This window comes from Podarcis vaucheri (genome assembly GCF_965113315.1).
Source record: "Podarcis vaucheri genome assembly, chromosome: 10".
Lineage (NCBI taxonomy): Eukaryota > Metazoa > Chordata > Lepidosauria > Squamata > Lacertidae > Podarcis > Podarcis vaucheri.
Window position 1 is genome coordinate 5,699,173 of NC_138748.1, and position 17,969 is coordinate 5,717,141.

The window sequence follows — 17,969 nt, forward strand, 5'->3', positions numbered from 1 at the left end:
GGTTGTGGTGGGGATGAGGGTTGCTGTGATGCTGGGGATGTTGCTTTCTTTTCAAACAGTGCAAGTTTTGGATGGGATGGATTGTATCAGGAGGTGGCAGAGGGATGTTTTTGGAGTTGTTTGGCAGGGCAGGAAGCCTCGAGTAAAACTTAAGATATTGACGGATGTTAAAGAAGGAGGTGGACCTGCCCTGCCAGACCCCTAAACTTTGTTGTGAACCATCTGCTTTTTGCTGGCTGAGAGAATGGTTGTCTCCTGGAAGCACAGAAGTGTTGGATAATGGCAGATGAAGTTGATGGACTAGATAGAATTGGTGGAAAAGACTGGCAAGATCCGAGACCATGGAGAAGAGTCGGTGGAAGAAGACTGGGAAAAGTTTAAAGATTATTTATAGAAATATTGTAAAATTAATGAATGTTAGAAGAACGTTGGAATGAAGTTATATGGTTTCAGTAGAAATGTTATAAGGAATTAAGTATAAATAGATTAATAGAGTATTAAAGGAAAATAAGGTTAAAATGTGTTAAGATAATTACAGGATAGAAAACGGGAAGATGGATAGGAATTGGAATTAAGTATAAATAGATTAATTGAGCTTTAAAGGGAAAAATATGGTTAGAATGCGTTAAGACAATTATAGGATAGAAAACAGAGGAAGATGGAAAGGAATTGCTGAAACAATTAACAGAAGTGGAATACAAAAAGGGAGGTGTGAGGAGGTCGAGGAAATAAGGGAAAGAAAGATAAGATGTTGAAATTGAAATTTTAAATGGTTTTTGTTTTGTTCTGTTTTGTCTTGTTTGTTTCTTTTATTATGTTTTTTATGTATTGTATTGTATTGTATGTTTTTTTCTTTTTTGGGCTTTTTTGTAGTGTTGTGCTTAATTTGTTGGAAACTTAATAAATATTATTATTTTTTTAAAAAAGAAAACAAATACCCACGTTGGAGTAGGTAATGATGTGGGTTGGGAACGGAGAAGCAAAGTGTGGTGATATCATAACACAGGTAGGTTATGTGGCAAGTAAGAGCAGGAAACAGACCTGCCCTTCTTGGCAACCCCGTACTGAGAATCTTCTTGTTCTTTCCTCTGTTACTCAGTGTATGTGGGGTTATATCTTTGAAATGGTGGTTGGAGAAATAAAAGTCGCTTGATCCTATTCAAAACTGCCACCCAAAGCTCAATAGCCAGCTGTGTTTTAATTGTATATTTGCATTTCTTTACACAATTTGTATTGTTGCTCTCCAGCAGCCTTCTAAATCATGCTAGCTACCATTATGCAGCCATCTAGTTAATTCTCAGCGAGCTACACATTCATGCTAAGGGGGTGTTGCTTTGATCCCGGACTTTGCAGTATATCATGTGAGTTACTTACTTTCTTGTCATTTGGGGCTATTGAAAATACCTGATGCGTAGAAATGAGTTAGACAGAAGCTATAAATTAATACATTAACTTTATTTCTTTTTATTGGTCTAGTGTATTTCTCTAGAGTGCTAACTGGGAAATATCCTTAGGCTGGGAATGAAAAGAACAGTGAAATGTTTATGGGATATCTTTTGTTTTTCTTAGATATCTCATGTCCTTTCCTTTGGTTTCAGTGGACATAAAAAATAAGCTCACCTGACAGGTTTCAAAGAAGTTTTTTGGGGGGAGGTATTTGTACTCAAAGCCAATATTTGACTTATTACAGAATCGCAAGGCTGCTTCGCTTTGGAAAAGAAACAGCGTCCTGATAGGAACCACAGTGGGAGGCAGCAACCTTTCTGTGCTGGAAACCACAGGAGGGGAGAATGCTGTGGTGCTCGAATCCTGCTTCCAGGTTTCCCATGGGCATCTGGTTGGTCACCTTGAGAACAGGATCCTGGACTAGATGGGCCATTGGCCTGATCCAGGAGGCTCCTCTTATGTTCTTAGTAATGGGATACTTGAAGAACTTGAGCTTTGTGAATTTCAGCATCAGTTGATCTGAGCCACAGCTGCTGGCCTAATGTGTGGTTGGGCTCTTCATTCTCCACCTGCTTTCACACTTCCTCAATGGGCCAGTTCTTGGCTCAAATAACTTATCAAAATGCATTGTAGAATTATGTATGTTGAGTGAAATTTGAATGTGGATTTTTTTCTTTGAAGGAAGATTAATGCTGAAATGGGCAGAAAGGCCTTCATTATCAACACCTAAAACAGACTTAAATCTTCCCTGATACACCGTGGCTCTCTGCTAGCACCCTTAACAAATTGCAGTCCCCAGGATTCTCCATGACTGTTGAGGTGATATAAGAGTGCCTTCAATGTACAGTGTGGATCCCTCCCAAGGGGTAGGAGGTAGGGAGTATTCAGTGCTTACTCTACCAGCCTGCTCTGTTTCTTTCTTTTTTAGTACATTGCTTTTTACTCAAAACAGGGGCTGGCAAATAGAGTGGCCCCTTGCATTCATTTATCCATAGCAGGGATGGAAAATCTTCTGAAGGCCACATGTGAGTTGTGGAGGTAGCCAGAGGAAAAAGTGAGCTCCACAACCAATGAACATGTTACCTGCATCCAGTTGGCTAGTTCCTGCTCACACTCACAGACCCATCTCTGTCCTCTGTCCAGACAAGCAAGAAGCATGATCAGAGTTCACCATACTGGTGAGGACTGTTGCAAAACAAGTCCTTATTTTGTTTTTTTATTTTTCATGCTTTTTCATGCAATAATGGCTGCAGCAATATAGGACAGTCACCTCTTTGTTTTTTTGCTTATAATAATGTTTATTAAGTTTTCAATTATACATCTCAGAATAAACATTTTACATACTGTTAAATATCCAGCGACTTCCCTCTTTCTCCTTCCATGGTTCATTCTGTTTGTCTTTCATTCCTGCATATTTCACTCTTTGGGTCAACTTCTTTGGGTGGGTGGAAGGCAAACAGATTTGTACCTTTCGGTATGCATATCTATCACTCATTGAATTGTTTAAAATCATATTCACTACATCATTACAACTCCTGTTGGCCAGAAATACAACTTCTCCAGATGTATAATCAATAGGATTGTGGAATGGACTGCAATAACTTTAGGGACATCAAATATTCACAAGGCTTCACTTACTATTTATAAGGAGATTTTTATTAAATTTAAAGCAGAGGAAGGCTGGATGTTGGCCTCCCAGTGTTCTGGTTCTTGAGCCTGTGCCTACTTACATGCATGAATGAGTCTTGAAATAAAGAGACTCTCCCTTGTTAATTGTGAGCCAAAGAGTAAAGAAAGTTAAATGAGAGTTGAAGCTTCAACTTTGGTGCTAGAGTTGGATGGACCTAATAATAACATTTTGTTTTCATTGAGAGCAGTTTCAGATTTCTCCCTAATTCTTCTTCTTTGTGGTCTCTGTACAACAGGGATAAGAAACCTCAGGCTTGGGGCCAAATGCAGCCCTCTCAAAATGGCCCCGGGCACAGCCCTAACTGGCCCTCCTTGGCTTTTTGGCCTGACTGGAATAGAGGGCCGTGTGAGTGGGAAGGAAGAAGACTACTGTCCAAAGGTGAAAGTTGTCATTTTCTGCTCTGTCAACTTTTGCCTCCCACCGTCACCCCCCACTGGCAAGTGGCCCCCAAAAGATTGCCTAGAAGGCAATGTGGCCTCTAGGCTGGAAAAATGACCCCCATTCCTGCTGGGTTTGGGAACCTGTGCAGAGAAACATCTAGAGCTGTGTGAAAGAGTCAAATAAAATAGGAGCAACTAGATCACATTTAAGCAGGTGAGCTGAACCCTTAAAGTTCAACAGAAACTTCCAGCTCAGGCAGTGATTTTTTGTCAGGACTATAACATCGGGGAAAGGACTATTCCACCTCCATGTAGGCCAATGCTGATCTGCTGCTAGATTTGTCCCCCCCCCCAAAAAACCCCTTCTAAATAAAGCAAGCAAACAGATACATTAAATACAACTGGACATTTAATGTAACATTGTTTGGCCTTAGTAACAAGCATAAAAGTTGTTCTGACTGCAGCATGGATTTTCTAGAGATTAGAAATACACACATGCCCCTTATGGATTTGATCTAGACTAATAAAATGAAGATACGAAGGCTTTTTACACCTGTAGCTTTCACACAATTTGTGACAGTCATTGTTTGAATAGCACAGTGAATAATTGTAGGGTTTTTGCTAAGTGTTTGGAGAGCAATGTTCTATTGCTTTTTTAATGAGCCGAAAACTTTTATTGTCCAATTTGAGATTATTCCTAATTTGTACAACCTTGACTAGTTATTTTCAGTCTAAGATAGATCATATTTCATTATTTTTAGCCACTTGGTTATTTGCTAATCTTTTCTAACATCTTCCTCAAAATGACCTATCTGGATTCATACATCTGGACTTTATTAGAATTGGTTGTGATTTACACATGCAGGCTTCTAATCTCATTGTAAGCAGTGGACCATGCTGTGGTCACTAGACCTTTTGCTGTCTGAATGATTTCTAATTTGATTATCCTGCATTAATCACAATCTACCAGATGTACAAAAAGGGAGGGGGAGGGAATCCCAGAAGGTTCGTAAAGTCATTTAGAACAGGAAGCCATCCGTCAATACATTCATCATTATTCTCCTCATTACCCCATAGGGTTTTAGGAAAAGCAAGTTACCACACAAGAAAGGCAACTCATCCAGGACGGGGTTTCAAGGATCCAGTGAAGTTCTAAACTGAAACTTTGGTTCTGTTCCTACTTGTGAATTATTACTAAGCTGTTATTTACAAAAAAAGTATATTTACATTTACCTGCCCCTTTCAGTTCCTTTCAGTTTCTCATTTTCCCAATCAGTTTCTGATTCTTTTTAAAGAGAAGTCCTCACAAAAATTCATCATCATATGCTATTTCCAAGAATATATGCATTTTAGCTACACTCAGTGGCGTAGCGTGGGTTGTCAGCACCCGGGGCAAGGCAAGTAATTTGCGCCCCCTAACCCGTGGATTTGCGCCCCCTAACCCTAACCCCCAGATGTTGCGCCCGGTGCGGCCGGCCCCCCCCTGCACCCCCACGCTACACCACTGGCTACACTCTCCCCCAGCAGATGCACTTTTGTACATATTTGGAGGGATACCTGTGTTTTGAAGTTCAGAAAGCAAGAATTTGGTAGGTTCACATTAAATTCCAAACTAAACTGAATTTATCCCCCCTTCCTATCTAAGGACATTCTAGTAAGTGCTTTCACCTTGCAGCCCTGCTCCTTCAGCTGGCTGCACAGTGCTGGACTCAACCAGCACTTCCCAATGATATGAGCCACACTTCCCCACTGGAGGCAAATTGACTAATTGTTGTGGAGTACTGTGAAGACTTAAGTTTTCTATAACTGAAGGCTTCCTAAACCCGGTCCACCTGATGACTCCACAGGTGATTACTCATAGCACCACGGATTCAAGTATCATTAAAGAAAACTCGAGGAACTCTGGGATGGAGGCATTCCCTTCTGCATGCTCTGCTTGTACACAATCCTATTCGCAATGTAAATATTTAGGAGTGTCTAAAATGGGGCTAGAAAAAGAACATGAGTAATCCAAATAAGAAGGAGTGAGCTAGTTGTGTGTTGTTGATTTTAAAGGACCAATAGAGCATCTCAAATTCCAAACAACATCTCTTAAAATGTAAAAGTATATCTAAATCATCTACCTTCCTGGAAAGCACTATGAGTAAGCAGGCATATGGGCAAAAGTGGTGGATGCCTAAAACTGTTAACAGAATTAATCATCTAAAGAAAACTGAGCCATGATAATGTGGACCTTAACTGCATTTATATTTCTAAAGCATAAGGGTTTTCTTCTCTTCCCCCCTTTTTTTGAGGCACCAGCCTGGGAGTGTTTATTTATTGCTTCTGGGGAATGCCTTTGAAAACCCTGTTTTCTTTCTCATTGACACATTTATTTTGCTGGAATTAGAGGAGTGTCGAGGGCTTTCTGCTCCCCCCTCCCCTAATAGCCTCCCCACTTCACTTATTCAGCTCTCACACACAAACGTGTAGAATGATGTGAGCTTTTCTTTAGGATCATGGTACTCCACCAACCATGAATCTCAAGGCCTCTTTTGTTAGCTAGTGAGAAATACTTCAAATATTCATGTGAAAAAATAAAGAAAGTGACCTGAATATAGATTGCCACATGTAACGATGTGTGGAATGATATAAGAACATTCAGACAGACTATGAAAAGATAGTTTAGCGTGATGTCGGGAAGCCTCAACCACTTCCCTCTCTTCTTTCCTATTCCTTTGTGCACAAGGAGAATAACCCCAAAGCTTCCTATTGGTTCAGAATAAACTTTGCTTAGAAAGTTAGAATAAGCCACAAAGTTCAGATATAGCAGAAAGCGATGGTTCATTCAAAGCTGAAAATGGAAGCTTTCAATCTCTTCCCCTCACAACTGGCGGAGGACCTTGCGCCCTCAGGAGGCAGTGATGGCCCACCAACGTGGGTGGGTTTAAAAAGAATGAGAGATATTTTGGCTTCCCATAGGCATCTCGTTGGCCACTGTGAGAACAGGACGCTGGACTAGATGGGCCATTGGCTAGATCCAGCGGGCTTGTCTTACGTTCGCTTCTGCCCCAATATGCTCCTTTTAAAAAACATCTCTTTTGAAAACACTGACAAAATATGGATCCACTATTTATTTTGCTTTATGATTTATAACTCAGCTTTCTTCCAAGGAGCATAAGATGGTGTCCATGGATCTCCTCATTTGAGTGGCCGTCTCAATATCACTGAATCAGCTTCATGGTTTAGTGGGGATTTGAGCCTCCCAGGTCATAGTCCAACACTTAAACCACTACATCACTCTTGATCAATGTCAATCCATAACTTGCTGTTATTTACCACGTCATGGCTCTGGTTAATTTGGTAATGGAAAGTACATTAATTATTTTGCAGGCTTGTATTCATTGTATCAAATTATGGGCACTTGTCATCTGATGTAACATTCAAATACTTCTCAAGAAAGCTAACTTTCTAATTTAGCAATCATGTGAAACCAGCAATGCTAGTTTAATCCTTATGTACTGGTTCTTATCTGCAGGGACAGGGCTCTAAATCTTTGCTTACAAGCTAGCTTTCCGGGTAACAAGGGCCAGTTTTCAAACTGCTTATCCCCTCTTGATCCCTGTATAATAAATTGGTTCATTTCATCCAGGTTTTATTCCTCCATCTACTTTGGCATGGATCCAACAGCGAGTGTACTTGAAACGGGGAAGGATTTCTGGATGTGACAAAGACCACGGTTGAATGCTAACTCTCAATTGTGGCCTCAATTGTGGTAGCAAAAGAGCCAGAGCAGCCAAGCAAAATCTAATCTGAAGATCTATAGTGTTGGTGTAAACAAATTAAGCCTTGCCGAGGGCATGGAGACATGTTGGTTTGTTCCTTTCAGGGAGGTACAATGGAAAGAGGCATGTGGTGACCTGCTCTTGGCACTGTCTTCTGTTTATTCTTTTCCTTAGCGTTAGCTCTTATATTTCTGTTTGTTTCTCTACCGATGGCTTGGAGAAAAGTAGCCCAGTGTTTACGCCATGATCTATAACTGAGGCATGCTTTCCTTTGCCGAGAGAGGGGCTGAAATCATAGCTGCAAGTTGACATGTGGTTTATTTTTGTTGGAAATCCCCCCTGTTCCATCATCGTATTTGTCATCCAAAAGTTACAGCAATCTGTACTTTTTATAGCTGTCATCTCTTTTGTCTAGGATTTTTCCTGTGATCAAGGGGAGGGGTGAGCAGGGGAGTGGGGGTGAGGGGAATGCTTCGGATAGCTGAAAGACATAGTAAAGGAGCAGATCTAACCATTGGGATAGATTTCTGTACAGACAAGCTAAAGAAGACCAGCCCAGTGGAGGCAGGGAGCATCTCATCCACCTGACTGGAAAACAGCAGCCAGGTCATCAGCATGGCTTTTTAAACATGGGTGAAAGCATTTGCCAAAGGCAGTTCCTACAGAAGAAGGGGCTCAAAGGCAGGGGTGTGAAAGGGGGCAACCTCAGGCCTTTGCCAGAGCCTAGTACCCTGGTAGGCCCAATGACTAATGCCCACCCTGTTCCCGGAAGGTGATTTGTTTCAGCCAGCAACCCCCAGTTGAGCCCCCTTTTCATTATCATGGCGAAAGTATAACAGGATTAGGATGTCTCTCCTCGCTCCTTCTTCTGCTGTAACAGTGTTCTAGCCAAGGAGGGCTGGATTGCATCGGCCGTGCACCCCAATTCCTCTCAACCAACATCACATCATTGCACTAGGTGTGTGTGTGGGGGGAACAGTGTGTGTTAAATGGTGGGGGCCAGCTGGCACTGGCTGGCTTGAATGCCACTGGTGTGGCCACAACTGCCACCGCCACTGCTGAAGTGAAAGAAAGAAAAATCCTGCCACATGGCCAACACTTCTCCACATGTCACCCCTTCCCATTCTAAGCAGCCCAAACCCTGAGGTGCTTACAGCCCCACCAAGAGCTGAAGCCCATCTTGTGGGGACCTGGAGGAGGGCCTTTCTTGTACTGGCCCCCCACCCCCTGTTATAGAGCATGGACGGCTGAGGGGCATGGATGGCTTCAACTTTGATGGGGTTTTATCACATGATAAAGTTACCTCTCTTTTCTAAAGCTTCTGATGGCCATGTGTCAATCATTTTAGCCTTTACTCTCCTTTTGCACTGTGGAATTGAATGCAATTGTTTTATCACTGGTGCTTTGATTGTGTTTTGTATTGATATTGTTTGATTGTTATCTATAAACTGCTGTGAGGTCACATGTGCCAGAAAGCAGCATGTACATCTATAATACAAATTATGTACAAGAGCTGTACCTAAGTATTAAGGAAACTGGGATAACCAACATGGTAGCCTCTCACTGTTGTCAGACTCCAGCCCACCATCTCTGACCACTAATCATGCTGGCTGCAGCTGATGAGAACTGAAGTCCAAAAACATGTGGAGGGCAACACATTAGCTACCCCTGTAAAAAATAGCTCAAGCCCCCCACCAAACCTTGTCACAAATTATACAAACAGCGTAATCAAATCCTAACTATCTTCCTGGACTGTCCACTTGAGGGGATAGAGATTAATATTTCCATGTTCCCCCATGAAAGAGACCTATTGGATTGTAGAAAAATAGCATGTCAGAAAAAAAGCTTCAGTCTTGTCCCTGACACCCAACTTTAAAAACATGAAAAGCGTCTTCCTGGATTGGACCAGAGGTCCATCCTAACATCAATTTAGGATGAACTGGATGGTCTAGCATCTTAACTCATTAATGGGCTAGTTTTATGAACATGACAAAGAGCTCAGTGGCTTTGTTTTTGTCCTGGAACATCCTAATGAAACATTTGCTTGTGCTATTACTCATTCTGCCCAAGCTCCTTCTACAGGATGAAGCTAATAAGGTCACATTCTGCTTTCCTGCTTCACACAGAACCCTATGGTCTGTTTGTGTGGGTGAGGAAGCTTAATGTGAAAGGAAGAAAACCCGTTTCTTCACCGCTTACTACACCTAACATCAGGAAGAAATTATATTTCTTTTCTGTTTTGTTGTTCAAAAAGAAATGATGTCACCTCTTTACCAGCATGGGCCAACACATTAAATGGATTCCAGGTTCCTTAAAAAACAAAACAAAAAAACAATGCACTGCATTTCATTTCATTTCATTAGGAATTGCTTTCAGATCTTAGCTGATTAGGATGGACTGTTTAGGTGATATTTTTTCATACTGCCATCAATCGCCTGATGGCACTAAGGGCTTAACTACACATTTGCTAGATACACAACGTGAAGCTCTGTTTCTGTCTTTCTTATATAGGTCTCGTCTGCAGCAAACATTTAGATCATTATGACCCCACTATAAATGGTCATGACTTCCCTCAAAGACTCTGTCAGGGGATGGTTAGCTGCTTGTGCTTAAAATTGTGCCCCTTCAGAGTTTGTGCGACCCCACAAACCTCTGTGTGTGACAGAGCTCCTCAGACATGTCTGCTCTAGTCACTAGTAGAGTCTGACAGTGGCTGTCTGCGGAAGCGCTTCCAGCAAAGAAGTTCCTTAACGGAAACGCGTCTCCTGGACTCACGACGTGGCAGCTTCCGGCAAAGCATGGGTCTCCCTGCAGTTGCTTCTGACACCTCCCCGCTATTTTCGCTCGAAGTGTCTCTCACCCCTTTCTCTCCCCTGCTGCTTCCTGCCTGGGCTGCTGCGTCTCTCTCAGCATTACTGAGATCCTCCTCCAGAGACCCCGCGCTCCCCCTGCTGGTCCCTGCTTTGGCTGTTGACTCTCTCCCAGTCTCTGGGAGCCTTACCACTTCCCTTTCCTCCGATGTCAGTTCCCTGACATCCACCTCCCCTCCAGGGCCCCCCTCTCCCCCGCCCCTACTCTCTCCTCTGGGCGGTGAGGAGCTGAAACCCCTAAAAGAATCCTCTTCATCTTCAGACGTCTCGAACAATTCCCTCCATCGGTCTTCGTTCCGACTCGCTGAATCCTCCTCCACCTCGGAATCAGCGAACCCCTCCAACTCTTCTTCGTCGTCGGTGGTAGCGAAGTATTCCCTCCGGAACCTCGCCACTGGCTGGGGTTTTCTAGGGAATCTCTGATGAAAAGTTTCAATCAAAACCTCGTCATCTACATCCTCTGCCCTGACCCAGGTGTTTTCCGACTCCGGCTCCCCTTCCCACATTACCAAATACTCTACTTGATCTCCCCTCCACCTGGAATCGAGAATCTCCGCTACATGGTAGCTGTGTTCTTTTTCCTCCATAGCTGGTCCCCTATTGACCCTCCCCTCTCTGTCCCCTATATACGGTGACAGCAATGATCTGTGGAACACTGGGTGCAACTTCATGTGGTTCGGTAACCGGAGTCTGAAAGCCACTGGGTTGACCTGTTGCGTGACTTCAAATGGGCCCAGTCTTTTGGGTCTTAACTTCTTACAACCTCCTTTAAATGGTAACCCTTGGGTGGACAGCCACACCTGGTCCCCCACCCTAATACTTTCCCCTTCCCTTCTGGATTTGTCTGCCTGCCTCTTATATTCCTCCTTCGCCCTGTTTAAATTAAGTTGGAGCTGGCGATGGATCGCTTCCATTTCTTCAACGAACTGTTCTGCGGCAGGAACGCTCCAGTTCTCCCCCTCCCCCCCTGGGAAGGCTCGGGGATGACACCCGTGATTGGCCAAAAAAGGGCTCATCCCCGTGGACACGTTCTCTGCATTGTTATAGGCAAATTCTGCCAACGCCAGCTTCTCCACCCAATCATTCTCTCTGTCGTTCACATAACACCTCAAATATTGCTGGAGGACACCATTAGCTCTTTCCGCCTGCCCATTGGTTTCTGGATGACGGGCAGTGGAAAAATTCACCTCTACATGCAATAAGCTCATGAGCTTCCTCCAGAACCTGGAAGTAAATTGTTTCCCTCGGTCCGAAACCACCCTCAAGGGGGCACCATGCAACCTAAACACATTTTCCACAAACAATTTAGCGGTTTCTTCTGCTGTGACCGCATGTGAGCAGGCTATAAAGTGGGCCATCTTGGTTAACAGGTCTACCACAACCATAATGGCTGTCTTCCCTTTGGACCTGGGCAGATCAGTCATGAAATCTATTGCCACTGCCTCCCATGGTCTTTCCGGCGTGGGTAGTGGTTCTAATAAACCTGCCGGTGCCCGCCTCTCCCCCTTGGCTCGTTGACATCGGTCACACCCTCTCACATATTCACGCACATCTTCCCTGACCTTGGGCCACCAGAATTCCCTGGTAACCAGCCACATGGTTTTGTGTTGCCCAAAATGCCCTGCTGTGGGGCTATCGTGCAGTTGCTTGAGTACCTTTTCCCTCAATTCCCCTTCAGGTATGTATAACGCTCCCTTGTAGTATAACGCCCCGTTTCTCTCCTCAAAACCCCCGGGTTTGTCTCCCTCCCTCCTGAGACCCCTGAGTTTGTCCTGGGCATATTCATCCTGCACCGTTCCCTCTACCAGTTCCCTTTGCCCCACCAAAGCCGCCCCACACACCCAGCGGTCCTCGGGAATGACATGGGTCTCTTCGGGTGCACCCTCTCCCTCCAAATATTCAGGTTTGCGTGAGAGAGCGTCCGCCCTAACGTTCTCTGGGCCTGGTACGTAACAAATCTCAAAGTTAAATTTGGAGAACTCCTGGGCCCATCTCAACTGCCTTTGGTTGAGCACTCGCGCAGTTCTCCAATACTCTAGATTCTTATGGTCCGTGCACACTTGCACCTTCTGTTGTGCACCAATTAGTAGGTGCCTCCATCTCCGGAAGGCCTCATAAATCGCAAGAAGTTCCCGGTCGTACACCGTGTAGTTTGCGTGGACAGGCGGAGTCCCCAGATCCTGCACGGTCCCCCCGTCATGTGAATAACGACTCAAGACAACGTGCTATGGGATTAAATTGGCCACAACTTTATTAAATTTCAAATGTGGGTAGACCTTGGCTCAGGCATTGGGCGTTCTCCCTCCCCGGTCCCCAGCCGGGGACCTAGGGAGCATCAGGGTTATCCAGTGTGTGTGTGGGGGATGGGCCGGCTCTGGAGAACATATGTTCAAGCAGAGATGGCCGCCCCCGTAACGCCGCCGCCGCAGGAGGGAGCAATGACGACCTTTCGGTGTACGGCCAAAGCCTCCCTTCAGAAAACCCCTTTAACGGGGAACCCTGGTATCGCCGCCGCAAGAGGAAGATGGACAAAAGGATTCCGCCCAAGGCCTGATACCGCCAAAGTTGTGACGTTTTGCTACGGGAAAGGCGAAACCTGCCAATGCAGGGAAATTCCTTTCCGGCCCTTTAACAGCGACCTTAACGTAGCAGCGCCCGCATACCTGTGAAGAAAAGTTAACCTGCAAAACCTGTGACGAAAAGTTAACCTGCAAAATAAGACCTTAACTGGGGGTGGGTAGGGTGGGAGAAGCTCTGGAGCCAAGTGTGGATTCCTAGGTAAGATCCTGCCTCTATTGTGTGGGCAGGTAATCCCTCCCCTACCTGGCCTGGTCTCCTTGGCAACGCTTCCCCCAGGTGGGATTGGACAACTGACTGAGGTAGGTGGAGACCTCCAGGTATCCCACCTGAGGGAAGGCAAAGCCAAGCCTATGCTGTTGGAGCCGCTCCAGATCTAGGGGCTGCACGCGTCCACGCAAAGGGCGCCCCCCATTTCAAGCGGGGAGCGGTCATTGCGTGGACAGGCGGAGTCCCCAGATCCTGCACGGTCCCCCCGTCATGTGAATAACGACTCAAGACAACGTGCTATGGGATTAAATTGGCCACAACTTTATTAAATTTCAAATGTGGGTAGACCTTGGCTCAGGCATTGGGCGTTCTCCCTCCCCGGTCCCCAGCCGGGGACCTAGGGAGCATCAGGGTTATCCAGTGTGTGTGGGGGGGATGGGCCGGCTCTGGAGAACATATGTTCAAGCAGAGATGGCCGCCCCCGTAACGCCGCCGCCGCAGGAGGGAGCAATGACGACCTTTCGGTGTACGGCCAAAGCCTCCCTTCAGAAAACCCCTTTAACGGGGAACCCTGGTATCGCCGCCGCAAGAGGAAGATGGACAAGATCCTGCCTCTATTGTGTGGGCAGGTAATCCCTCCCCTACCTGGCCTGGTCTCCTTGGCAACGCTTCCCCCAGGTGGGATTGGACAACTGACTGAGGTAGGTGGAGACCTCCAGGTATCCCACCTGAGGGAAGGCAAAGCCAAGCCTATGCTGTTGGAGCCGCTCCAGATCTAGGGGCTGCACGCGTCCACGCAAAGGGCGCCCCCCATTTCAAGCGGGGAGCGGTCATTCTCTCAGATTTGTTCAGCTTTCGCGAAAAGAAGGCACACGGTCGCCACTCTGACCCCTCCTTCCCCGGCTGCAGAAGCAGCACCGCCCCTATGGCTCTGTCAGAAGCGTCTGTTTCGACCCTCAGCTTTTTTTGTAAATCCACATGTAGAAGTTGTTCGTCAGAGGCGAAGGCCCTTTTCAGTTCCTCAAACGCTCGCTCCGCCTCCCCCGTCCAAACAAACTTCTTTTTGCTGCTGAGACAGTCCGTGATGGGCGCCGTCAGGTGGGCGAAGTTTCGGATGAACTTACGATAAAAGTTTCCAAACCCTAGGAACCTCTGCACATCCTTCTTGGTTTTGGGTGTTTTCCATTCCAGCACTGCTTGAACCTTGCCGGGATCCATGGCCAATCCCTTGTCTGACAGGCGGTACCCCAGGAATTCCACCTCCTTGGTATGAAACTGACACTTCTCCAGTTTCACCCACAGCCTGTTGGCTTGCAGCCTGCTCAACACTTCTCTGACGTCTCTCACATGTTGCTCCTCATTCTCCGAATACACCAACACGTCATCTAAGAAGGCCACGCAATTCTTGTAGAGCAAAGGCCCCAGTACATGGTTCATAAAGGCTTGAAAACACGCGGAGCCTGTTTGTAATCCAAAAGGCATAACGAGGTATTCAAATGCCCCCAAAGGGGTGAACATGGTGGTCTTCCATTCATCCCCTTTCCTTATACGTATCAGGTTGTACGCCCCCCTTAGGTCCAGCTTTGTAAAAATCTTTCCTTTTCGCACCCTGGTCAAAATATCATCAATCCTGGGCATAGGAAAAGCCGCCGGCTCTGTCACTGCATTTAGGGCCCGAAAGTCACATACCAGCCTCGGCTTGTCCGTGTTTTTTTTATCCACAAAAAACACTGGGCTACCCCCCGCTGCCTTGGACTCTCTGATGAAGCCTCTCTTCAGGTTCTTGTCAATGAACGCTCGCAACTCCTGCATCTCCCTGTCTGACATGGCATACAACTTGCCTACAGGAAGCTGTGCTCCAGGGAGTAAATTGATCTGGCAATCAAAGGGCCTATGCGGGGGTAGTTGGTCCGCTTCCTTCTCGCTGAACACGTCGCTGAGATCAGCATACTGTGGTGGCACCTTCCCCTTCTCCATTACTTCCGTCCCTGCTAGGGTGGCTTGGGCCCCTGCTGACCCCTTTTCCGCCCTGCAGTGTTCTAAGCAATGTGCGGAACCGAAGGAAACCACTCTTTGATGCCAGCCCACCAGCGGATCATGTAGGGCTAGCCAGCTCATTCCCAAAATAATGGGAGCGCCTCCCAAGGTGGCCACATTAAACGCTATCAGTTCTGTGTGCCTTGCCACCCTCATTATCATTGGGACGGTCTGCAAGCTGACGCCTCCTCCCAACAGTTCCCTGCCATCGATCGTGGTCACCTGCAGGGGGTTGCTTAAAGGGATAGTCTGTATCTGGTGCTCAGCAGCAAACTCCTTGCTCATGAAATTGCAGGAGCTGCCTGAGTCCAACAGCGCCTTTATTTTTAGGGGGTGTCCATTTTGCAGCTCTAGCGACACTTCAATCACTAGAGCAGGTCGAGGAGCTTCTGGCACTGGCACTTGGGGAAGGGGCACTTTCACTGCTCTTTGGCCTGGCTGCAGTGCCCTGCTGGCAACCAGGCGTTGGCTTTTACCTGCTCCGTTTCTCCCTGCTCTTCCCCCTCAACAGCTCCCACCATCCCTTGCCATTCCTTCCTCTGGGGGCAGACTCTGGCAAAGTGACCTGGCTGTTGGCAGAGATAGCATTTCCGGGCTCCCTTTCCCTCCTTCTTCGCCCCCTCACTGGGCTTTGAAACTGCGCGCGCGCGGGCTGTTCCGATTTCCATCGGCTCTGCCGGCGGGAAAGCTGGCTCAGGAATGTCTGGAATGCGTAACTCCTTCCAACGTTCCCCTCTCCCTTCCCGCCTCTCCAAGGCTCTTGCCTCCTGGCGCGCTCCAATGGTCAGCGCAGATTTGGCCAGCTGATCCATAGACACCGCCCTGGGGCTCCTGGCCAGCTCGTCTTTCACAGCTGAAGAAAGACCTTCTTCAAATAGCATCTGAATGGGTGCTGCCGATAAATCCCACCCCAATCTGTGAATCAGCATGGTAAATTCAGTCCAGTACTCACGGACAGATCTGCTTCCCTGCTTGCAAGCCATTAGCTGTCTGCGTACCACCCCTTCCTCAATATCGCTGGAAAACATGATATCCATTGCACGAAAGAATTTCATAGTGTCCTTTAGGATATCGTTGTGCGTTGCCATCAGGGGTCGAACCCAGTCCCGCGCCCCCTTCTCAAGATGCCCAATTACGAACGCAACTCGCGATTCCTCATCAGGGAACTCATCAAACTGCACATTCAGAGCATATTGCATCTCAGTCCTAAAGGCATGGTAATCCTTGGGGTCCCCCCCAAACTTCTGCACCAATCCTGGTACCTTTCTGGGGAACTGAGTGGTTCTCCCCTTTTTGTCAGCATCCTGAGCCCTTCTCTCCTCGAGCCTCGCCGTCTGCAGCGCAAGTTGGACCTCCAGAGCTTGATACCTTTCTTCCAAGCTTGGACCAGCTCCAACCCCTGCGTCTCCGGTTCCGACTGGGTTGCTCATGATGCTTTCTCCTGCACAGGCAGCGTACAGAGACTGTCAGACTGCTGTCAGGGGATGGTTAGCTGCTTGTGCTTAAAATTGTGCCCCTTCAGAGTTTGTGCGACCCCACAAACCTCTGTGTGTGACAGAGCTCCTCAGACATGTCTGCTCTAGTCACTAGTAGAGTCTGACAGTGGCTGTCTGCGGAAGCGCTTCCAGCAAAGAAGTTCCTTAACGGAAACGCGTCTCCTGGACTCACGACGTGGCAGCTTCCGGCGAAGCATGGGTCTCCCTGCAGTTGCTTCTGACACCTCCCCGCTATTTTCGCTCGAAGTGTCTCTCACCCCTTTCTCTCCCCTGCTGCTTCCTGCCTGGGCTGCTGCGTCTCTCTCAGCATTACTGAGATCCTCCTCCAGAGACCCCGCGCTCCCCCTGCTGGTCCCTGCTTTGGCTGTTGACTCTCTCCCAGTCTCTGGGAGCCTTACCACTTCCCTTTCCTCCGATGTCAGTTCCCTGACAGACTCCTAGCAATTGAAGTTTGTGAAGGGTGCTGAGAGTTGTGAGGAGATCCCCCATTCCCCTCACAGATCTTACATTTCCCAGTTTCCCTCAACAGTCAATCCCTCTTCCCAGGGAGCTCTAAGAATTGTAGCTCCATGAGAACAATGGTGACCTAAGAATTCTTAGCACCCTTGACAAACTATGATTCCCAAATAACGGGAACCAAATAATGCTCAGAGTTGTATCACCTGTTGCTTCCTTGACAATTCCATAATTCTATTGGGTCCTCCTTGCTGTGGCAGTTCATAGTCATAGCTTTTCAGTGGAGCTAGCTCAAAACCATTGAGTTGTTTGAAGGCAGTGCCAAGGTAAGCCTAAGATTTAACATGTGCACGGGACCAAGATGTTCTGTGTCATTGTTCTTCATTATGCAGTGGGGGGGGGGAGTAGCTGCAACTTCACTAGGTCAGGGTGTAGCTCTGGTGACATTTTTAAGGGAAGATGGTTGGACGTCGTTTTGGATAATGACTTGTGATTGTTATACATCCAATTATCTCTAACACATTTTGTTGCATTGTAACTTTACTGCCATTTGTCAGCCTCGCCAAGAGGATCTTGTGACATATTAAGGAAAGGAAATTAGTCACTAAGAGCACAAACATTTCTGGAGTGTGTCAAAAAAAAAGTAAACTCATAGTTTATGCTGGGTATTTCATGGGGCCAAAAGCACTGCAGAGCAAACAAACAAAAAGTAATATAATTTAGGAAGAAGTTTCCATGCTGAAGTGAGTTCTTCTTTCCCCAGACACCTGGCTGGTTTTTTGTTCCATATATTTTCATTCTGCTTTGAGTGTGTGCTTCATGTTCTCCATTCCTTAGTTGAGCAGTCTTCCAGGATCTCATAAGGAAATAAATGAATTGGCTCTGTTGCTCTTCTATTTAGAGATGGGTTGAAAGTTCCACATTGAACTTTTAATGGAACTATGATGGATCTTGGAGAACAAAAAGGTCTCCACGAAAAGACAATTATCTTTGTGAAGTGTTCCCTTTATTTTTTAATATATATTTTTTGCCTTAACCCTGGC